The sequence below is a fragment of the Egretta garzetta genome, unplaced genomic scaffold, assembly GCF_000687185.1.
Source record: "Egretta garzetta isolate BGI_Z169 unplaced genomic scaffold, ASM68718v1 scaffold228, whole genome shotgun sequence".
Classification (NCBI taxonomy): Eukaryota; Metazoa; Chordata; class Aves; order Pelecaniformes; family Ardeidae; genus Egretta; species Egretta garzetta.
The window spans coordinates 3,659,602-3,683,863 of NW_009260758.1; the positions used below are offsets into that span (position 1 = coordinate 3,659,602).

Below are 24,262 nucleotides of genomic sequence, written 5' to 3' on the forward strand. Positions count from 1 at the left end.
CACACGTGGGTTGGCCGCAGAGCCCCTCGAGAGCTCCTGATTGATCTGACTCTTCATCCTGTAAAACCGTGTGAAAACTGTGGCCTCTTGTGCCAAATAGTCCCCGAAGCCTTCTCTGTTGCAAGAGTTTGGGTAGGGCTGGATTTATGGAGACACCTTGCTTTGCAGATGTTGGTATTATTTCATCACCCAGCACAGTCCGCTGTCCTCCATGGCCTGATGACATAGAATCACAGAATGTTTTGGGTTGGAAGGGACCTTTAGAGGTCATCTAGCCCAATCTCTACGTTGTCAGGGTAGGCGCAGGCGCGCGGTCTCATTTCCCCCTCAGATTGGAGTCACTCCTGGCCCAAACCGGCCCCGGACATTGCGGTTGTCCCCAGGCCATCCAGCTCTGCCTCTCTACCGCAGCTTGGCTTGGGAGGGAGCGTCCTCCTCGCATCTCCTCATCCTCTCTGGAAAATGTAAGTCTGGGAGACGGTGCGGGAGATGAAGGGGTTTTCACCTCATGTTGCTCGAGGTCTGGTTGCTTCATCGGATGGAGCAGCCCCTTCTTCAGGGGGCCTGCAGGGCCCCCGGGTTGGGTGGGCTGGGAATCAGCAGCTTTGGCCTCCTTGCGCCACGGAGTGAGAAGGGTGGTGAGCCGGGGGGGGAAGGCACTGGAAATGCAGAAGTTCTTACCGGGTGCAATATTGTAGGGTTGATGGTAATGAAACAAGTGTATCATCGTTCTCTCTTAACAGTTTAGTCAGGACTGGGGCACTTCTCATAAAGACCCCATGACTAATGTTACCGTGGGAACTCCAGAGGCCTTCGTATACTTGATTTTGAGGTTTTCACTGTGTTTGTTGAGATAGATACGGTTTTCACAAGAAAATGATGTGCTCTTTACTCCCCTTCCTCCAAAAAAAATGTGCAGCTTGAAAAACTGAGTACACAGCATCTCTAACGTGATACTCATTGCTTCTTACCAAGCCTGGGCGCTCTGGGTCCCTTCTCTACTGGTGGCGTCTTCAGCAGAGCACTAGGAGGAACTTGGTTTTGGTGGAAAGATCTTGTGCTGAGTTCAGAATAAACAGAGTATTTCTTAACTTTTGAAAGGAATGCAAGCGGATGCTGCAGAAATGAAAGATCCCATTTTAACACTGACACTGCAACCTTGATCTTTTTTTTTTAATTTTTTTTTTTTTTTTTTCAACTGAAATGTGGGAAAACATCTAAGATGTTGCAGAGGGTTTTTGGAAAGCCTGCGTTTCCCACACGCTCGGGTCTGTGCAATGCCTTTGTAGGTGGTGTGTGGTTTGTGTCAATCATCAGTCAGGTGCTAATGGTGATAGAGCCGCGTTCAGCCTCTGAACCCGACGCCAGGCGCATTGATCTTTGCAAACACGTTTATACAAGCTGGGGGAACTGCAGGCTTGTAGCCACAGTTTTCAGCTGTCTCCAGAGTTTCCTTTCGTAGCTCAGGAGAAGGCAGAATACCACTTCTGCAGCGGCCTCAGACGTTGCTGCGAGGAGCCCTTCCTTTGCCTTGCTATCAATTTAGCCATTTCATCTTTTCCCCAGCAGACTAAGCAGCAGCACAGATTGGCTGTTATAATTAATTTTGTGCAGGAAGCAAGAGCTGAATGTTCCAGCATCTCCCGGTTTTCACTCTGGTTGAAGAGGGCACTCCTTGTACCTGCTACTCTGCCGGTTACAATCCTTTCAAGGAAAATACGACACTTTCCGTGGGACTGGGTATCGGTTTGGTGATGAAGTTTTAGGGGATCGGTGTAGCATCCTCGTTGGATGCAGATTGGGGCAGCTGTTGATCCAAGCGAACAAAAGGATTAAAAAAATATCTAAGACTGTCGTTGGGGAGATTTGTGCCCGTGGCCTTTTGAGTTCTTCCTGTTATGACAGGTTGCATCTTGCTGCTTTTCTGATTCCACCACCAAGAGTGCATCATAAGAAAGTGAAACTCCCATGTCAGCCCAGTTGTGTCAGTGTGTGATAATGGTGCTGTGCCCTCTCGGGGCCATATGCCTTCTCTCATTAGTCTGTTTTTTAAAAAGCTGTTTTGGTTTTTTTTTTCAGAAATGCTATGTACTTGTTAATGTGGTCCTAGGACGCCTTGCAGAGCTGCTCCTGCCACGCACTGAACAGCCGTAAGAGTTGTTAAAACTTTAAACGAGCAGAGGCGCTCAGCAATTCTCAGAAGCGCTCGGCACCTTCCAGGATAAAGCAATTTAAAGAAGAAAAAAAAGAAAAAAAAACACACAACAAAAAACATGAGATGTAGTTATGCAAATTATGACCTTTAAATGCATTTTATATTTGGATTGAAGTTGCTAATGCATTCTTTCCAAGTTCTGTTTTTCCAGCGCAATTCTGCTTTGGGTGCTTCTCTTTGTATTGGTGGAGCGGAGCGGTGCCGGCCCCGCAGAGGGAGCGCAGGACATGATGACTTGGAAAAGCAGTCACCACGCTCCGGGATGGGCAGCACATCGGTTAGCGAGGAGCCTAAATAGGTGGATTTTAATTTCTCGGAGGGTCTGAGCACGTTAACTAGATGGCAGATACCTCATTAGCTAGATGGATTAAAATTTGTATCATGGCTGATGCCTATCCTGACTAATACGTGTAAGTAACAGCTCGTTCTACTAGAGCTATTGGACGTGGCTTGGGTGGAGGAGAGGAATTGGCTTCTGCGGAGGATATTTGCAGAAAGTCACATTTCCACCATATGTTAGCAGGAGTCTCTTTGGATGCAGGTTTTGGATGGAGTCCTCTGTGTTGCTGTAATCTGGTTTGTCCTTTTTCTACCACTAGTTCTGAATCATACCAACTACTTGGACTCTTCTGCATGTTTCCTGAAGGACAGTGGGAACATTTCTGCTGGCTCAGCTGCCTTTCACCTCTTACTTCATCTCAGTGAAAAAGTAAGGTCTGGAGGACTGAAGGAGAAATTTGTGTCAGTCCGGAGTGAAAAGGGCTGCAAAAAACCCTGAAAATTCTGCCAAATTAAAATTAAAAAAAAAAAAAAAAGGAAAAAGGAAGGTACCACGAACCTCATCAATCCCCATTTAGGTCTGGCTTGTGACAAATCATTATGTAGGAAGGGAAATATCCCTTTAATTTTTAATAGCTTTACAGTGAAGTTTTATTAGGCAATAGTCTGGTTCCTGAGTGGATAAAAGATAAGGGTGAGGGCCAAGTAATCTTTTCCCCTCCCGTGCAGCTGGGAAAGGGAGAGGGGGGTTATGGCGAGACGGCTGCCTTCTGAAGCTCAAAGCAGCATCCTTCTCTGTGCCACAAGCATACCGAATGCTTCCAAATGGATATTTACAACATAAATATGTTCAGGATGTGGGTAGCGAGAGAAGTGTGGGAATAGACGCGAAGGTGCATGGGAGTGGGGATGCGAAGGGGGAGGTGTGAAGAGAGCCAGGAGAGTGTGATGCACATTTTGCAGATAACTTCTCTTCGGGTACCTCCTTCCAAAGGCTAGGTGCAGACTTCCCTGCTCCTACCAGCGTGTCCTGGGGCTTTTTGTTCACTGCAAAGAGGTTCTCCTACCCGTCTCTGCTAACGTCACCGGTTTCTTATTTCCAAAATGGTTTATTTTCAGGGAACAGCAGCTGATAATAAGCCTGGATTGGTCAAGTAGCTTCATTTGTAGTTTGGTGGTTGGTGGCTGGCGTTTCTTACAGTATTTCCCAGGCACCGAGTGCAATAGACATTTCACCAGCACTTAATAAAGCAGTGTAGGGCACTTCTCGATAATATAATCCTTATGCCAGCCCGGTTGCTAAACCCACAAGTCCCTCAGGCAGTAGTAGACAACTACACTTGGCGTTGCTGCTTGTTTTACGGTTGTCTCGGATGACTAGGCAGCATTTCTGCGATTTTAAGGCAGTGTGTTATTGCAGTATCTGGGATGAAATTACCACTTACAGATGTATAGGTGACAATCTGACTCCCTTTGGCTGGTGAGCGTCAGTGACTTGGAGAGGTTTGTGGTGCGAGGCACCTTTGGCGCACTGTGCCAAGTACCAAAAAAGAGCATCTGGCCCTCTCTTGTCCTTTTTTCCCCCCTTTTTAGAACATCTGCTTGCCTGATTGTTTTCTGGTTTTTTTTGGTTTTTTTTTTTTTTTTTTCTGTGGCTCTTTTAATTTGTGGTGAATGTGTATTTAATGTAAGTAAGATGTTAGCTTCTGTCTAGTTTTTCAGCAAGCATTCCAGTAATTACTGGAGTACCTTTGAATGCTACAGCTGCTATTTCTAAGTTAAGGAATCACATTTTCCAAGCATTTATAACTGAATTCACATGGGTAAAACTTGGCATTCAGATTGCCGGCCCACATATCTTATTTTGTCTTGATCCTTTAAGTTAGCATATCAGCTTTGTGTTTTATTAAAATGGTAAAAATGGCTTCTTGCTGCTTCGGGTGGGCTTGTAGTAGTGTTGTTTTATGAAATTGTTTTAGTTTAAAAAAAAATTGCATTGGTTTGGGCTCTGAAACTATTCCTTTGTAGTTACTACTGTGGGCTGGTGTCTTTTTTTTCCTTTTACTTCACCCCCCACCTCTCCCCCCTTACCCCTTATTACTCTGACGCAGTTGCTGTTATTTTAATATTGCTTGTTGGTGATCTCTGAGGAGCTTCTCAGAATGTGGTTTGATCCTGCCTGTGCTGATGTCAGGCAATCCCTCCGTGCCAAAGGATGCTGGCTAAGGCCAGGCTTCCCCCCGTGCCCTCAATGATGTTAACTTGCCTTTTCCAAATGCTCCTGGAGAGCGGCGTGCCCGGTTCCTGTTGATTTTAGAAAATAAAAAAACCCACCACCATGATTTTAAATTCACCTTATCTTTTCATCACAAATAGTAGCGTTTGTCTGCAGGGTTGCGATGACCTGCGGATTGGCTGTATCGGTGGCAGTGCTGTGCTCTGCCTTATTGGAATGCAGGGTGGCTTTGAGGATGTCCCAACGCTGTCATCACAGCTGCTGCTCTGCGGCATTAGGTGACTCTCTCTCTATCCCCCTTCTTTTTTTTTTTTTCCTTCTTTCAAGAAACATGATTTTTTGCATTTCCTTGCCTGGAGAGGTTTTTTTTTTTAATTTTTGAAACTTTTCTGGCACATGTAAGTTGAAAGGTAACAAGACAAAGGGAAAAAAAAAAGAAATTTAAAAAAAAAAATTTAGAAAAAAAAGTTATCTGAAATTTGACCTCCAAATATACTTAGTAGATGTGGTGATAATTGCAGAGCTTGTCTTTGGAGGAAGTAAGGTACAATGTGCGGTTTGTTTCTATGGGCAGGTATGCTAAATGTAAGGCAGATGAGTTGAACAGTAACAAACTAAATTAATGGCTCCGGTAGAGCTAAGTACTAAAGTAAATGATATTATTTCGTAACATAAACTTCGTGAAAAAGCCTCAGTCTTCCAATAAAAGTCTGAGAATACCACCAGGCTTAATTAACTACCAATATTAATTTATGTCATTCTTATCAGCAATAGTTTTACTCACATTTTGTTATTTGAGCTGCTTAACTCTTCTTTGTGGTAAATGTCCCTTTAACAGGACATGTAAAATGATATTTCATATGTAATTATGCTTTAATTACATATATTCAGGAGACAAACATATCAAAACTTTGAGGATAGACGGTGGATTTTGTCCTCAATGCCGGTTTTCTTTGCATGTTATAGGAAGCTGATATTTGTAGGCTCTGCAATACTGGGTGCTCCGTGCCTCTCGCTTGCACTGTGTACGGCGCTTGCCCTGGGATGCAGCTATGGGTGCCTCAGCGTGGAGAAGCACCCGTTCCTTGCCCCGGGTCACGTGCGGTGGGTGCAGGGAATGACTGTCCCATGAGCCATCTGCAGGGCTGCCCGGGGCGAGCACGGGCAGAAAAAGACCCCAAATGCCCTGCCTGCTCCTCCGTACGGCACCCATGGGTGCACTCCGGGGCGAGCTCCCCCGCACCGTGCCGTCCTCTCGCCCCAGCGCTGGGACCTGCAGGGAGAGCATCCAGACAGGACTGTGGATTTTGGCTCAGCGGCATTTCAAGCATCGCTTAAACGCGAGGAATTCATAACTTTGGAATTCAGCAAATTTGCACAACTCCGTGCATCTGTTGCTCCGTCAGCACGCGCCGGCTTTCTGCCTTCCTTACCCCGTGCATCTCGAGCTAAGTATCTTGTGATTAACGACCCAACTTGTAGGCTTGTACTCGCGAGCATCTTATCAGCAGCCCTGCAAAACGCGCTGCCGCGCGGGGAGCGCGCCGGCGAGGGAACGGCAGCGCTGGGCGAGCGCGGGCCGGGCTGGGGCGGCTGCTCTGTGGTTTGTTGTGTCTGGTTTGGTTCCTACTTTTAAAGTTGCAGTTGTTTGGTCATTCGAAGCTTATTTTCCTAGTCTGGCCAAGCCAGCAGGATCCCCATGCACTGCAGGGGAACATAAAACATCAGCCTTTAAGCTGGAGTGCTCAGTAGATAAGGATTTTAAGACTCTTGCATCATGCGCTCTGTCTTATGGGCTTACTTAGTATAGTCCATTTGATTTAATTTAGATATTGAATAAGGAGAAACACTTTAATAGCCAGAAAAAGTACTGTAGGTTGTAGTGGCTGTTCTTTCCCCGTTGCCTTAAAGACAAGATGGCCGAGAGGGCTGACTTAGGCTGTGATTGAATTTTTTTTAATTGTAGGAAGTAACAGGGTGTTTTCAAACTGCTTAAAATCATGTTATGCCTTATCTGTACTATGAAGTGTTTCAAAAAGCCAACAGGAATTCATTGGGCTTTTGTTTTACTACTTCTTTGCTGTGACAAAACCTAAAGAATAACTTTTCAACCTTTGCAAAGATTAGGAAACGTGCAAAATTAGTGGATTGTGTCAGTCGGGCGGTTTGAGGAGGGCACGAAAAGTCAGTGGGTGGCTCTGCCAGTGGTCTCCCCCTTTCCCTTCCCCATCCTATGAATACAAATAAAAATTGTATCCAAGTTGCTACAAACGTTAGCTTGCATGCTGGTGGGGCGGCGTTTATCTTGCTCAAAGGTTTGGGTTGCTGCTTGTTTGTATTGGCAGGATGGAGGGTGGCTGGGGAGCAGGAGGTGCTGTTGGATGGCGTTCCTGGGAGATAGGGAAAGCCTCGGGGATGCGGTTTGCTGGGCGTGGGGCGGCAGCGCTGCCTACCTGGGGGGTTGGCCTCGGTGGCCATGCTGGTGTCACCGCTTTGCAGGAGGCTATGACAAGGGGCTGCGATCCCTGCACGATGTAGATTAGAAGGATAAGAAATAGCAAACCTGCCACAGAAGCTTTTACTGTAGCAATGAATGGGGAGCTGGCAGGAGAAGTGAAATATTTGCAAGTCATAAAGGCAGCGGGTTCAGAAGTTTTGAGGTGGGACTGGGATTGTTTGCAGAGATCCCTCGGCCAGCCAAGATGTGCACGCTGGATTTGGTTGCTCTAACAGGCTTGTGTGCCTTTCACTGAACACCACAAAAAGTGCCTTTGGATTATAATAAATTGGCATTTATTTGTTAGGTCTATATCCGCATTTATTATTTTAAATATTATATATTTATATATTATATAATATACATTTGCATTTATTTATTATTTATAGATAACCTTTCATTTGAGAATATTAATCATTGCATGACTCTGCACCACCCTGCGGTAATCACGGCTGGGTATTCTCTCTTAGTTGGTGAGAGCCTGGAGGATCTTCGGAGTGGGTGAAAAATCATCCCAGACGTAGGTTTAAAAAAAGAAATGGAAGGGGAAAAAAAAAAAAAAAAAAAAAAGAAAAAAAGAAAAGCAGGCCTCCCAAAAGCTGTGGTGGAACCCGGTATTAGCAAATGCTTCTAGGAAGTTTGACTGAGAGCCATATGGCAATGTGGGGAGTATTATCCATCGCTCCAGAAGTTGGTCTCTGAATCAGCCTATTGACTTCAACAGCACTTAATCATGTGTTTTAGTTCTTCTTTGAAAAGGCTTGCATTCCTGAATCATGTCCTCCGATTTTAACCACTAGACGGTACTTTGTTTTGTGGTAGCAGACAAGTCCAGTCATATTTCTGTGACTAAGTTTGCAAGTTTTGACTACATCACTAGTGAAGTATGCTGATGAATATTCCCCCTCTTATCAAAATCCAAATGTTTGCCGCTGTCCTTGCATTTTAGGGTGAAACGGAGCGTCTTCCTGGGATGGAGTTGGTGGGATGCTGCAGGATGCTCTGTGATCTCGTATGTTCATCCGCAGAGCGTTGTGAATGCTATGATGGAAATAAATGGGTGAAACCGGTGATTTCAAAACACTGCCCTGAATTCTGCTTTCAGAAACCCTGAGTGTTGGTGGTGATTGAACCCATATATTAAAACAAGAACCACTTGCATAGGTCTGAATTCGGATCGTACTTGGATGCTGAAGTACATCCAGGAGCCTCACACATGGCTCTGCTGTCTCAGGGATGATTTGGACTCTTGTGTCTGGTGAAAGAAAATGGTGGGTTTGTGTGTCTCTCTGGGTTATAGCAGTTTGTGTCCGTTGCATCCACATGTCCCCCCTGGTCTTATTGCCAGGTAGAGTTGCCAGCTACCGCCCGTGGGCTGCAAGGCGGCAGGGCACGGGTGCTGGAGAGTCCGGGTGGGCTCCATTCACAAATGCCACAGCATCCAAAATGCAGGGAACGTGCGCTCCCCTCCCTGCTGAGGGAGTTCCCAGGGATTTCTGCTCCTTATTAAAAGGAAACTCCAGGCAAACCCCTGCGCTGCTACCTGGTTTGGCACACAGAGGGGAAAAAATCCTGTCCCACCCCGTTCCTGGGGAGGGGGGGTGCATGGGCTTCTCTTTCATCCCTAAGAATCATTATATTTCAGCAGAATTTTTTGTCTCACCTTTCCGTGTTTTTACAGCTAAAGCGGTTTTTACTTCCCAACTTTCAACATCTGGAATTCGGTTTCAGTTTATTAAAAAAAAAAAAAAAATCAAAATCCGCAGTCTCGATGAAACACCAATGCCTTTGTATTTGCCTACAATTTTTAGCTTTAATTTTGTATCCTTGGCAAACGCTAGAAGTCCCAAGTAGTTGCATGTTCAGTAGCTGCTGTTTTCTGCTGCATCTTAGTCTTAACCATTTTATTTTTATTATTATTTTTCCTGTTAGACACTTTTCTAATTGGGGATAATACCAAAATGATTAATCAAATTAAGCATGAGAGCGAAGTGGCTGACGCACAAAGCTGTGTATGGCTGCTGTCTCCTGCACTGAGGTTGTCTCCCGGTACTGAAGTTGCTTAATGGGCCTCTTAGGCTTTTTTTTTTTTTTTTTTTTTTTTTTTAATAAGGTACTGTGTAGATCCCATTGACTTCAATTGTTGATTGGGATGCCTGACAGCCGGGAAATTAAGCCCCTTCTTTGTGACCGAGCTGAAGGCCAGATTTTAAAGGATTTTCAAATGCTTAGCAGCCATAATTGGTGTTAGGGGTTTTTTGGTTTTGTTGAGGTTTTGTTTTGGTTTTTGCTTTTTTTTTTTTTTTTTTTTTTTAATTTTTGGAAAAAGTTCAATTCTCATCTGGACATCTAAATAAGGGTGAGAGATTCTGATACTTGTAGCAACTGGTGTTACTGCGCTATGACGAACTTTTTAAGAACCTAGCACCTAATGAGCTACTTACTTTACTGTCCACATAAGAGCTTTGTTCTCCTGGATTTCTGCTTTGTTTGCAGATGCTGAGCTGCAAATTCTGGTCTTGGAGGAGAAACTTCCTTGCTTCTGCCTCATTTTTCTGTGTTTTCTGTAGTGATTCGGGGGGGAAGGGGGTGCAAAGCGAGTTGAGTGGATTAGACAACTGTTGGAAAAAAGGGGGACATGCAAAATCAAGTGTTCTACTTGCGTAATCTGTTTAACACCAGCGAGGCACGGAGCCTTGTGGGACGTGGGAATAAAAGGAACATCTGTGCAGGCCACATGGCATGCTCCGGAGGAGCCCTCCATCCCAAGCAGCTTGGCTCTATTTGCAAATAAAAGCTCCACCAACATCAAAAAGTTGAGGTGGATCCCAGCTGAAAGGGGAGAACAAATGTTACCTCTTGGTGCAGGGAAGTTCCCCCTGCAAGCAGCCTTTGTGGTCTTTTTAAGGATGCTTTGGGCATGTGTTTCTAATGGCAGTTTATTTAAAGAAGGAAAAAAAGGAAGAGAAAAAGGGAAGAAAAAAAGGAAAGAGAAGGGAAAAAAAAAGGGTTACTTATTTTGGAAAAATGATATCTATATTGAAAGATTTTAGGAAATTGCTGAGCATCTCAAGCTACAATCAAATACAGGTATATGAGGAAATAAGAATAGGGATGGTAGGGGGTGGGTTTTTGTTTGATTTTTTGGGGGGGTGGGAGGGTGTTTTTTTTCCAACCTGGATGTAGACATCCTGGGGTCCCAAGGCTTTCCAGGCTGATCTTACTCCTCTTATTTTGCTGCCGGTGGTGGTGGTTGGTAAACAGCTCCGTCGTTAGGCAGGACCCTGGGGAGCTGCAGCTGCTCCGGCCCCGCTCCCCCGGGATGCTCGCTGGAGGGGGGGATAAGCAAGGCAGCAGTACATTTTATTTCCACTCACAACCTGTTAGAGTGCAGTAATTCTTGCAAGGACCCTTCTAGTTTGGGGCTTTGCTTTTTCTAGACAGGCTGTATTGTTTTTAACAGAGTCATGTATCAGCAAGCTGGGTAGTCTGTATCAAGAAGTCACGTATTTTTTAATATGTAAATAGGAAAGGATGGTGTTTCATCTTTATTCCAATGTACCCAGGGTGGCAATAACGCTTTTTGAATCCCTGTGAAACAGATTGTATATGGCAAAATTAATGTCTCAACTCTCCAAGTATTTTCTCTAAAATATTTGAATTTTTGCATTTATTATGCTGCTTGTTTAAAATAGCGAACGATATCAGCCGTGCATTCAAAGCTTAATTGGTGGAACACAGATTTATTCTAATTTAAAACAGTCACTTAAAAACAGTTTTGTATATATGTATACATGGGCACAACTTTTCATACAGTTGTCTGTTTTGGAGCGGTCTCTTCGGCACTGATGTACAAGTTGAGCCTGTTTTCTTTTGTGCAACATGGCTTTGAGAAATCATTAGTTAAAACAGTATTCTGTCGTTTCATTGCAGTCAGTAAACAGCCGAATGCGAGTGGTGCACGAGATGATTGAAGTTCTGCCTTTGATCAGGCTTTGAAATGTATTGTGCCAGACATAGTCCCAAGGTGTATGTGTATCTGTGCATGGATGTATATACATGTTGGTGAAAGCAGCTTTAATGAAAATCTGGCCAAGTAACAAAACGACGTCTTCATCAGCAATTGCCACTGCAGGACGGTGGCGGGAGAGCAGCAGCAGAACTGCAGCCGTGTGCTCATCCGTGGCATCCGCCCCAGGCGGGGCATGGCTGGCAGGAGATGCTTTGGGTCATTTTCCTCTTTTTCAGTCACATTTGTCATTTGTCATCATTTCCTCAGCCACTTCCGTTGTGTCCCACTCCTTGCCATCGTTTCATAAGGACTTTTCATCTGCCACCCATTTTCTTCTTGAAACTGGGCTCTGATGCCCCATCTGGTAGCAGCGGGGTGTTTTGCAGCTCACTGTGATGGCTTGGGGGGGGTTGCTGCGCTGATGAGGGTCGGGAGCAGGTACCCCATGCCAGATCCACGTACCAGTCCCTGACTCGCTCTGGTGGAGCACAGGAATTTCAGATACTTCTTGTTTTGCAGCCGCTTGCCTTGTCTCCCACTGCACCTTTTCTCATTCCCCTGAACACGCGGTCACGTACCTGCTAGCCGTCAGGTTTGTCCTGCCCGTTGCAGAAAGCTCTCTCGTACCCAGGCAGCCCTTTGCATGGGCTGGCGTTTCCAGCCTGTGCCACGCGAGCACTGCTGGATGTGATGCACCGTGCTGTTCCTTAGGTCACAGCGTAAACTCTTGGCAACTCTTATTTAATTGCATCAAGTGCTGCAGCAGCCAGTTTTGTAGTTTGATGTATGGAACGATGCTCTTGGCTTGCTTCAAAAGCCCTGGGAACAGCTGGATGCTGGGGTGGAGATGTAGGAAGAGGGCTGGAAGCATCAGGGAAAGGTGAGGGTGACAGGGCTGACCTCACGCTGATGAGATGAAGTCCACAGTGGTCGACCAGATCATCTGAGCTGTGTGCCTCTGCCTTGGAGATTTAAACAGTGAAATATTAAAACTTGTCTTTCGAATCTGTTCAGCATTACAAAGATTAATTTTTGTTGGGGGCAGATTAATAGGTTTCCTATTCTGATTAATACAGTGATAATAAAAACGTTGTGATTGCTGGAATTAATGAAGCCCAGGTTCCCGCTTCAAGGTTTGATTGACTTTGTACTTCAGTTATGCTAAAGCTGCTGCATCTCATTGCCCCGTATTTAGCTGTAGCCTTCGGAGAATCTGTATGGGAGCAGGGCAGCGCAGGAGAAGGTCTGTGGTGGAGTCGCATCAAAGAATTTGTTGGGGGAGAAGTTTTGTGAAAGAGTGGTTGAGAGTTTTGCCCATGTTGCAGCGTTATTAGAGTTTCTCTCGTCTTTAACCCAGCAGGCTATTTTTGTGAAAGTTGTAGAAGAGGAGTGTCCAACTCAAATGTGTGGGCGCATCATTAAAAGCTTCAATTTGTCAATGCCAGATCGAACTCGAGTGCGTGGGTAGATCATTAAAGGCTTCAGTTTATCAAACTGATCTATTATCTGTTCTTCTCCCTCCTCCACTCTTCCCGTCAGCGCTACATGTGGTTTCCCCAGGCTCTCCAGCGCTGAGGTCCACAGAAGCGCCTGAGCTGCCTCCATGTCATGCTGGACCCCTTCCTGGCACGGCTCAGCCGGGAGCTGGCGGCGTGCCGGTGAGCTGGCTGGCTGTTGGAGACAGCAGTTCAAATGGTTTTGGAGGCCTCCAGTGGTGCAAGCCCCAGAGTTAATGCTGTGAGAATTCATGTCTTTGGGAGCAATCTGCTCCCCAAAATCCCAAGGGATTCAAAAGGTGCAGTTGGAGCTGGGCACGTAAGGTGATCACCTAAGCCTTGTTCCCTTGGGAAACATGGCTGAAGAAACGTTTTGTGGAATGTTTTGGTGAGGTCAGTTTTTGGTGGCGTAAGAAACATCCGTTTTTCCAGGTGTACCGTCAGAGCTCAGGCCAGGCTGGGATGGGATGTCTTTACCTACTCCCAACACCATTTCTTGTTCCTTGTGTAGAAGCTCTCATAGCTTTCAAATCGCTTGTTGGCACAAAGATGCTGAGATGCTCCTTATTCTTGAGGAGGGATGTGAAGGAGAAGAGCAACCTGGAGGTGACGATAGTGCTTCTGTACACCGTAGCCCTTGTCTGCTGCAGACCAAATACATTATTTAGACAAGTCATTTTGCCTCAGAAGTCTCAAAAGAACATGAGATCTTTAGAGCAAGCATTAGCCAAAATGAGCCTCAATTCCTCATCTTCTAAATGGGGCTAATGATGCTTTCCTGCTTTACGGACATACCATGGATAAAGATTACTAAGCAGTCGAATACTGTGGTGCAGCAGGTCAGCTGGAGAAATCTTGCCCCAACATGTGTAGATGCAGCTTTCTGCTCGGCTACATACCCATCTGCATATCTGTCATCGAGCGCGGCACTAAAGCGAGCCTCGGATGTGTGTTTCTGACACTGCTCAGTTGCTTCTCTCAAGTGCTCTGCTCCTCATGAATGAAATACAAGTGGCGCAAGACGTGGGTCACTTTTGGTTTGCAGGTATTTCAGAGTCTCTGAGAAAGAAGTCCTGGTTAGCATAAATGCTGTTTAAAACCCTATTTGGATCTATTTTTGTTGTGTAGCACAGTTTTACAATAGGGTCACATAATCCCTATATTTAGATTTCTGAACGCTTGTGATCTTTGAGCTGTTGCGTTGCATTCAGCAAAGAATGGGAGAAAGCCCCAGGGCCAGAGAAGTACCTGGTTTTTGTCGTGCAAAATTTCATACAGTTGTTGCTAAGATGGAAACTTCCAGATGTTCCTCAGGAACAGTGGGCTGCCAAAATAATTAACTCCACGAGGTTAATTTGAAGGTGGCAGTTCTTGCCATTCCCAAAGCGCTGGTAGATGTGGAAAGGCTGGGAGCAGCTGCTGCATTGGGGACGCTATGGAGGGAGAGGACTGGGGAATGAAGAGGTCGGAAGCGCCACACATGATTTTTGCCATCATATTTTTTTCCTACCCCAGTCCCTCAGGACATTTTCATCTGTTGCAAAGTTTGTTTTCTCCCCCGGGGTTTATTGCTGCAGGTCCCTGTTGGGTAGCGGTCCAGAGGCTCCCCCGGGTGTTGGTGCATCCATTAGGGCATCCAGTGCCCTACTCCAACCTGGGCAGGTGCTGGAGCTGCTCTTTAAATCCTGTGTGATTTCACGGGTGCGATGTTCGGGCACCACAGCCCTAGGAACACCTCTGTTCGTATTTCTGGCTGTGAGTTTTTACTCTGTGTGGATACTTTGCCAGTGAAGAAATTACACATCTTATTTTAAAATACCCTTGTTAGTAAAATGGATGTTTCATTTGTACAGCGAGCAGCTTCCTCTGAGCTAAGCTTAAACTCAATCTGTGTTACTAATAGCTGGGGAAAAAAACCCATACTAATTGGTATTTCTTAACTGATGTTTGCAAATTTTGCCTTTTCACCCTGAACATCAAATAGTTTTTATGTGTGTATATATTCCTCCTTATCTCGGAGGAATGATTATTGCTAACAAGAGATTCTACATTTTGTTAAGGTTTTATCAGGATGCAGTGAGTGAAGGCAGAGAGTAAATATTTCAGAAATTCAGAGACTGTTATATTTTGATAATGCAAAGTAGGTTAAAGTATCTGGATTTTGTGCACAGTGCCATGTTTTTGAGCAGAATATGGGTTTGGATGGTGACACATTTTGGTATGTAGAAGGAACATAGGCAAGCCTGTTGGAGGAGCACGTTGGAAATGTGAAATGAGTGTGTCTTTATAAACCTTTCGTAATATTGCAGATTTTAGTTTTATTTAAAGCCAAATAAAGTCTGCTGTGTGATAATCTTTGATAGGTAGAAATACCCCTGTAATGCTCCCCCCACCTCCAGCGTTTATAACCACCTTTTATTTTCAAAGGAAAATGGTAGGCTTTGATATGATTCTAACTGAGTGAAGTTCTAAAACGTGCTTTTTGTCTTTCAGTCTCCCGAGAACATTTTTTCTGAGTGACTCCGGCTTCCAGACACATTTGCCATGATAAGGGTTTCGATCCTTTCCCCTATTTGCCCTGAGTCATGAGTGGATATGTGTGATGCCTGCAAGTAAAACTGGTGAGTCGCCAAACCCGAGTTTGCAGTAACTCTCACTTATTCTTTCTTACAATCTCTCTTTCCCGCACCCTTTTCTCCCTTTTCTAATATGGTGGGGTTTGGGTTTCTTTTTTTTTTTTTTTTTTTTTTTTTTTTTTTTTTTTTTTTTTTTTTTTTTTTTTTGTACTGTCTGTGCTTAAAAGCAAGTCACCACTGTTCTTTAAAGAATAAAAAAAGCCTTCATTGTAATGAAACAGCAGTGATAGCAAATATTATCAATACAGAGAAAATACTCCCTTCCTCTCTTTCTTTTCTCCATCCCCTCAAATCATATGAGCTAGGAGGTCTTTGGTGCTGAAGCTGGAGTTCAGTGATGCAGGCGATGCTACTGCCTGAAACTGAAGTCTTGCAGATAAACCGGGTCTAAACATGCTTATGTGGGCAATTCGTGTCACGATTAAATATGAATACGGAGAGGTCTCCTCTCCATCATGTGTCAGACGATGGACTCTCAAAGGAACCATTGCCAACAAATAATTAGCTCCACCGTTTGCTTCACTTGCATGCCAGTGACAAAATGGTGTCACCAGTACACAGGAGAGCTGTCTCATCGCTTGCGCTTGCCCAGTTCAGCGTGGCCTTGGTGCTGCGATGCCTGGCCTGGAGGAGCACAGGGATAGAGCATTTAATAGCCAATTTTGGCCAGGGTGCACTTGGGCAAGCTTGAGGGGGTGGTGTGGGATGACCCCTTTCCTGCTAATTTGCAGTTGCTATTTCCCTGTGCCGTTAGCCAGCCAAGAAGCCTCTTGGTCCCTTTTGTGCCCAGCGAGTGGTGGTTGTTCCTTCCCTGGCTGTCGCTGTCCCCCAGCAGCCTGGCACGGGGAGCATTCCCGTGCCCTCTCGTCTTTCCTGCCTGATCCTGAATGCCTCTCTTATTTATTAACCGGGGCAAGAGGAGAGGCAACATTTATTCATTAATCAGAAGAGGTTGGGAAAACAGGAATCATCTGATTTTACAGGAGAACTGGAAGGTCTATGTAAGAAATCTTTTCAAAACAAGGAAATCTGCATAATTAAATTGCGTAGGAAATGGGAGCACAAATTGTTTTTTAAAATAAATTCAGGTTTCTATTACATATTTAATATCCCTCTATGTGTTAGAAAGTGCATTTCAATTCAAAGATTATAAAACCCGAGAAAGTCACACATCAGTGAATTGTGATTTTTTTTTTTTCTTTTAAAGTTTCCATTTTTTCTTTTTTTCCAGAGGTAGCATAATTACCATGTCATTTAGCAAAGATTATAATAGCTGTTCAGTTTTTACCGACTGGTGTAGTAAACAGTTGAATAAACCCATATGGCAGCTCAAAGTGTGCATGCAGGAGGGAGATTCTTACCATTTCCTTCATGTCTGAATTGCCAACCTCGCTGATACGACTGAGATCCCCAAACAGGAACCAATTCCAGACTGCTCCAGTGATGCAAAAATTTCTCGCCACTTTGTCACATATGAATCAATTGATCTTAATCATGGTGGTTAGCTTATTAATTGTTTCTTTGTGCCTATGAAATACACATGGAAAACTTGGGGTTATATGTAAGGTACGTGTCTCTATTTAAAGCAGTCTGTGCATTTGCTTAATACTTCTTTAATAACTGTAACTAATGCCTGGAGTCCCAATCTTACTATCCAAGTCACTATTAAAGTTCAAGGTCCTGCTAAGGCTGGCATAGGTTAAGTGTGACAACAGGGGATCTTGCGGTAGCCCCGTGGCGCTGCCTGTAGTGGGACTTTGTGTCTGGTCTCAGCGGTGGCAAATGGAAGGACTGGGGTGTCTTGAAACATCTCCTTGACATACCAGATTGAGTTATGGAGGAAGGGAGCTGTGGCCAGCCAGCATCCAGAGTAAAGACAAAGTGTTTGAGTAGCCTGCCCTCTGGATAGCTTCAGTATTAAAAAACAAAAGCAACAAAAAGAAGGATTGTTAACTCTCTCCAAATGCTGGCTTGAACAAAGAAAAAGATTTGCGCTGTTCCTCTTAAATTCACTTACTTTCAGTTATCTTAAAATTTTCATGTCGCATAATAGCTTTAAAATATCTTCTGAATGCATTAGACCCTGTAGGTGCTTAGAAAATATTGCAAAATAGTAATATGAAATGACCAAGCATTGAGCAGTCCCACTGGAAAGGAGCAGTTGGCCAAAACCGGTGCTTGTGTTCATCTTAACCCTGATGTACGACCAGCCCTCCACCATAATTCTATCAAGAGATGGTAAGTTGCCTAGCAATGTGCTGACTGCAGAGGGTACGTGTTGAGCTAATTCAGTTTTTGTTCTCGTTTTCCTTGAGAGTTCAGCTTAAAGGAGTGATCCTTTCTCTGGCTGCAGCAAGAGCCACTTCTTGGCGGTCTCTCTTGTTCCCCACTCGAGTGTCCCTGGTGATGTCAGGAATTCATTCACTGCTGTACACGTTTTAGAAGTTTCCAGCTTATTGAGTAACCAAATGTGGTTTCTGCTGATTGTGTTGGCTGAATACGTAGGGCCTTTCGAGGAGGCAAGAGTTTTATTTAAAGCAGAGCGTTTCGTTGTATACCATTTTATGGCAGGCAAAGGTCATCTAGGGTAAGCAGCCAGAACAGTGAATTGCCTCATTGCAGCACCTAGGAAAATGAGACAGAAAGATACGGTAAAAGGTTTTAACAAATTGCTCATCGTTATAAATTTTTGAAGTCGAGGAACTGGTGCTGTGTACGTTTTTAAATTGGGGATAACCATGCTTGTACGATAAATTGAGTTAAGAACAAAACAAATCAAAATAATGGGGTGGTACTAAAAACCTGGTCGCACAGCGAGTTGCCGGCGCAGCGTGCTGCCGGTGCGGCTTGGCGCTGTGCACACCTTGCTAACGCAGTGTTAGAAACCTACCGTGTCCCTGGAGGGCCGGAGGCATTTCCACCAGGCTTCGTAGTGACCTTTTCTTGCAGGGATGCCCCGCTCCTGCCGCAGTCCTCTCCTCTGGTGGACGGGCTCCTGGTTACACAGAGGGCTTTATCTGCTCGTGATGCTTCTTGTGATGGCCAGGGAGCAAAAGCCGAAGGGGTTTGTCCACAGCCGTGGCGCAGGAGTGGGTTCCCCCAGGTCAGCGGGTTGCGCTAACCCAGATGTGTGTTGGTGGGACGGGGGGGAGTGGGGCAGAGCTCCAGGAGCCAAGCCTGGCGTCCCCCGGCAGAGCTGCATGGCAGGAGAGGTGGCAGCGGCCCGGGGTGGCACTTCTGTCCTCGCAGGATCTCCCTTGCTTCTTCAAGCATCGGTGACTACAGAAAGACTTTGTTTTTCTGAAACTTTTCTGTCCATGGAACTTTCTCTGTGGCGGGGAGGGGGGGGAGGAGAGCAGAAGCAATTTTAACAATTTAATATACTACATAATATGTTTTATAAGCTGGTGTGAATGCTCCTAAGTATTTTGGTCTTTTTTCATAACACAATGAACCTAATATTGGTAAAAATACAGATCTTAGCTGCCACCATAAAGAGAGGCTAGATTTAATAAACAGTTATGAATGTTGGCAGCTGCCTATCAGATTGTATAACATCGGCTATAGCACATGAAGACAGTGTCAACTTACATTTTATCTCAGAAGTATTTTCAAAGCATTTATTTTGCTTTCTCTTGAGTCCTTAACCTAATTCAAGTTATATAATTGGCGGAATATTTTTCCACACCGCTAATTGGCTGGGTGCCAGCGTGGAAACCATTGTCTGACTTGATGATGATCAGGAATTAACATGACATTTGCGTGGTGGTAATGGAATACATTAGTAATGTAATTCATGACTGTAAGAAAGAGACCATCATCTCCCACCTCTGATCAGCAGGAGGGGCTGGGAGGATGATGAAATGCTCCCAGCAGGCACCTCACAGCAGTGGCTGGCCAATCTCGATGTCAAATTTAGTTTTAAATTCTTCAGACAAAGCTGTAATGCTTACCAATTAATTACTACAAATGTCAATTAAAAATCTACCAAATAATACAGTAAGATTAAATTTCAATTAAAAAAATTACATTTAACAAGGAAGATACAACATTATTTTAATGAATTCTGCTGAAGGTGACAGTTTATCTAGATATATTTATACTGTGTAGGTGGATCTAAATTCATTGGATGATGTTAACCATGTTACTCCGTGTACATATTAGTTTTGAAAATGATTTCCACTTTGGCTATGTCCTGGAGGAGATGGGGGCATCAAGGGGCATTTCTCGTCACCAGGAGAAAGGGGAATTTCATGACTTCTAAGTGCAAAAATCTGCTCGCACCTAAACAGAGGGCTTTATTGTAGACTCTTATCCTGGCCGAATTGGCGGTATTTTTCATTTCTTTCTATCTATGAAACCAAATACAGAATTCTTGTTGCGGTAGTAGAGCAAGCCCTGACTTTGCTATGACTATAATGACTGCTTGGGACAATTTTTCAAGTCATCTGTTTTATCATACAAATAATATCCATTGTTCCGATAAATCACTTAACAGGAAAAGATTTTGCTGTTTAAAAGTGGTGAACTGTAAGTCCTAATAAGCAGAGCTTTGATCTGCAAGGCTTCACCCTGGTTTAGTAGAGTTTTTGAGCGCATGCTTAAATTTAATCCCTTAGTTAATACGCTGGATGCTTAAAGATAGATTTTGAATGGGGAGTGGTGCAGCGGAGATGTCACGTAGCATGACGAAGTGCTGAGTTTGCGCGGATCACAAGCGCGTGTACAACAAACTCTCGTAAAACACCAGCACCTCCTCGGATGTGGAGTGTTAGCAGTGCAGAGCGGATTTTGTGGCTGGAATTCTGTGTCGCAGTCCCTGTGTTTTTATTGAACAGGGCAGTTCTTAACGCTGCTGGAGATGGAGATGCCGGTGCTTTGGGAAGGTGTGAGAGCCTGCACTCGCTGGCCTGGTGCAGGGGCAGAGCTGGGGTGTGCAAGTGCCTATGCTCCTGGTATTAAAGCATTTGTGAGCCAAGGCCTCTAAATATGATCCGAAGAATATTTTCTCAGCTTCCTTGAATTTTTTTCCACGATTTTACTATGTTTTCACACCATTGCGTCTAAAATAGGTAAGAGGGAAGACATAATAGAAGAAACAGATTTTACGTGTCAAGCCAACACTGAGAAAAGTCGCTCTCGGGGATCAGAGGCTTCTTTTCCTTGGCACTGCTGTGTCTGGAGCCATTGAATTTCAGCAGGTTTTAACTTGAAGTATAAAAAAATACAGTGCGCATGCAAAAAATCAGAAAAGCCATACAATGGCTCATGGCAGGTTAAAGTAACCATATGCTCTTTAGTAGACAGGCTTTGCTGGTCCCTTGGTTGCTGTTCAGGCTTTGCCCATCGGTGGGTGAACTCAACTGGCACGATCTCTGTCTCAGTGCTGCTATTCAGATACCTTTGGGTATTTGTAACAGCTTTACGGGATCTTTCCTGCTTCGTGCTATTATCTGATAAAGCTATCATCAGCAGGAGATGGGAGACAGCCTTTTTTTTCCGTCAGGGCCTCAGGAAATGGATGCTGTGGAAGTGTAAGAGCAGCTGAAACATTTTCTCACCAGTCGTCACAGACAGCAAGGTGATGGAGGGGAAGGTAGAGCAAGGTAGACTCATTTCCTCACCAGCAGCCAGAAAGCTTTAAACAAGGAGGCAGGGAGGGAAGAGTGGGAGCACATAACATCCTTCTGCCAGGAGATAATGGCGTGAGGAGGTTGTGGGTTTGGGGCACCCACCGATCAGACAATTAAGTGGCAGCTGGAGCTGCCGCTCTTAAAAACCCATCTGCCCAGGAGCTTTCAGCTCTGCACAGGACCAGTCATCTTCTGGTTTGAGCCCTGGGATGAAGCTTTTGCTCCAGTTGTTATTTGAGAAGTGATCTATGTGGTATGGTAGGAACTGAGCACCTTCTGTATCCCAAGCACTGGTGTGTTGGGATGTCCCGTGTGAGGCTTGTGTCCATCCCAGGCACTTGTGGTGGTGTCTGGTCTCCTCGTCGGGGTGTCCCACATGAAGCCTGTGCCCATCCCGAGCACTTGGGGTGGTGTCTGGTCTCCTCGTTGGGGTGTCCCACCCAAAGCCTGTGCCCATCCCGAGCACTTGGGGTGGTGTCTGGTCTCCTCGTTGGGGTGTCCCACCCAAAGCCTGTGCCCATCCCGAGCGCTTGGGGTGGTGTCCAGTCTCCTCATGACTTCTTACAGGTGAAGATTTCTGCCTTCAGTAGGGGAATGCTTTTCTCTTTCTGTAAAAGTTGGCCAAACGTCTTGAAGGAAGAGTGTCTGACTTTGGGGGAAATATTTATATCTCCTTGGGTTGGACGGTTTTTTTTATTTTCCTTAGTGTAGGGTTACGTCAGCTGTATTACATTGAGGGAACACCGAGCTGGGGGAGGTAACTTGAATAAGCTGCCCTCATATTGCCAGTTTATTCCCAGCTTTCATCCACTGATTTACATCCCATCTGAAGTAAAAATACCCAGACTTCAGTAGTTTGTTTACCTTTGCTTATATCACTCTGGGGCGACCCGAGGAAATGTAAAAACTGTTCTCACTCTGACATTTGCATGAGCCGCGAGGTAGGGTGAGAGGAGACAGACGCTGCGCAAAGTGAAAAGGCAACAGGGTTTATTAAGTCTTCGTCATACCATGGTTTATAATATTTAGACAAAACCAAACATCTCCAGGGAGGGCTTGTGAAATGAGAGACTGGGGAAGGCTCTCCGAGCTGATGGCAGATCCCGTCCTCTTCAGGCGGTCGTGGGATGGTGGGATGCTGGCCACAGGGAGGGGGCTGCGAGGGCTGTATGGGGGGTCCCGAAGAGCTGCTTCAAGAGGGGGATGCGGACTTGAAGTACTTGCGTAGGACAAAGTCATTATATTGTCATCGTGATAATGCTCCTGGGGGAAATAGCCTGAAATACTCTTTGTCTTCATTAATACTCCTTCCCAGCAGAGCCTTAAGAGATCGTTCTCACTTTTAGATATACAAGGAAACCGAATACAGAGTTGTTTGTCATGAAAATCCCATTTATATACAACGGCTGTAAAATCCCAGATGCTGAGCGTAGAGAGAGGCTGCTCTGTCATCAGCCAGTTGAGGGGAGAGTCGACTATAAAACCAAGCTGTAACTCCCTCTTGACGGGGGTGTGGTGGTTGTGTCTTCAAACAACTTCAGGAGTCTGCCATGCCAAGCCTTTATGGATTTTGTTCTCACAAGCGAGGTAATAGATAATTCTGGGCAAGGATGGGGAGAGAGAGGGAGAGATATATAGAGATATATATGAAAGGAAGACCTTTGCTCTAGGAAAATATCCATCATCGCTTTTTACAGCGCGGTTCAGGATTGTAGTGCAGAGTGTCTGAAGCATTTGGGGTCCTTTTGTTGTGAAGGAGGTGCTGCGGGACTGGGGCTGCTCTTGACGTCTTGCAAGTGTTCAATATCCCCTTGACTCCAGGGCAGCAGGATGTGACCCTTGCAGAAAGACAGATGGCCTTTGGGGGCTTGATGCTTATTGTTTTCTGCAGAGCTCTACTGGAACCAATACAGTTGCTGCCACTGCTGCTTGGAGCAAAAGTGACTACAGCTGAACAAGGGAGACACAATTATCAATTAAAAAAGCCCACACCCAGCCCATTATTTTACTCTTGAAAAAACATCTTGCTGCCTAGTCTTTTTTTTTCCCCACATGGAGTGAATCTTTGGGATATTAATGTTCTGCTGTCATGTTTGTTTAACATATTTTTTTGACAATGCCTTTTTAGGGTCAAAGCCTGAAGTTTTTCTCCATGTGTTTCAGCTAGGCAAAACTCCCAGTGTCTCAACGGGGCCTCTTCCGAAATAAGTGAAGACTAATTCTTCTCAACTTAATTGGGAATTTCATCTGAATAAACAGAGAAAAGGTCCAGGCTTTGTTTTTTTCTAAATACCATAAAATGGTGTCCCGCTGAACAGCTAAGTTGCTGCAGGCAGGCTGGCTCTTGCCTGCAAATTCAGCGGGCAGAGTCATCCATGGTGGCTCAGTGCTCACCTGATGCCCTGGACCCCCATGACCCCACAGTCCCCTGCCTTCCAGCCCAACTCTGCCTCATCCCTCGCTTTGCCTGGACCACCGCAAGCCCGCAGACACAGCTCGATGAACTAAAGACGGTGTCGTTTTCGGAGATTTGGCCTTAACCTGGAATTTCCATGTTTTTGTGGGTTTAAGTCAAACCTTAGTACTACTTCAGTATAATGTTTTCGTGGTTTAATGTTCTTACAGTTTTTTACAGTGTTTCTTTTAAATTCTGTCAGTGAAGTGTATGAGAGTTGACAAGTGTAAATATGTAGTTAGACAATTTCAAAAGTGTATTATTTACTGATCGACCATAATGGCTCCAAAGGAGCCATTATACTCAATCATATCATGTCACTCTGTGGCACTTATTATGATGGTAATATGGATATGCATATTATTTTTTTTAAAGCATGAGAAGCATTATTGTGCATGTGTAAAAGCTGTTTTTAATTGTCAGTAATGCTCGGAGCTTTTTTTAATATTGAGAATTTAAACCACCTATGGCTACCAGCCTGCAAATTGCAGTAGCAAAAATCCATGTCTATAGGGGGATGGAAAAAGCCACGCTTGATATTTACAGCAATGTGACCATGCATCTCCTTAATATGGCTCTTTTATAGCTTTATTAGATCCGAGGGCAACCTAGAACCCTAACCTGAGAGCTTGGCAGGTAAAAGCTTTCCATTTTATCTCTGCAGCTTTCATCTGCTCCTGTAAGCTCTTTGCCTGACTTCCTAATTGTGTTTGCAACATTAGCAAATGGCTGGTCTGAAAATACCATGCAGTGCAAGTCATGTTAATTCAGTGATCTTTTTTTTTTTTTTTTTTTTTTTTTTT

General features: G+C 44.8%; 1 protein-coding gene across 1 annotated transcript in view; it reads left to right on the forward strand.

Annotated features, from left to right (window-relative positions):
- Nucleotides 1-24,262, forward strand: part of FOXP1 (forkhead box P1) — a 402,299-nt gene that overhangs the window by 30,213 nt on the left and 347,824 nt on the right. The window contains exon 2 of the mRNA XM_009645970.2: nucleotides 15,229-15,356. The gene's annotated coding sequence lies outside the window, so the exon portion shown is untranslated. The remainder of the gene's footprint in view (nucleotides 1-15,228; nucleotides 15,357-24,262) is intronic.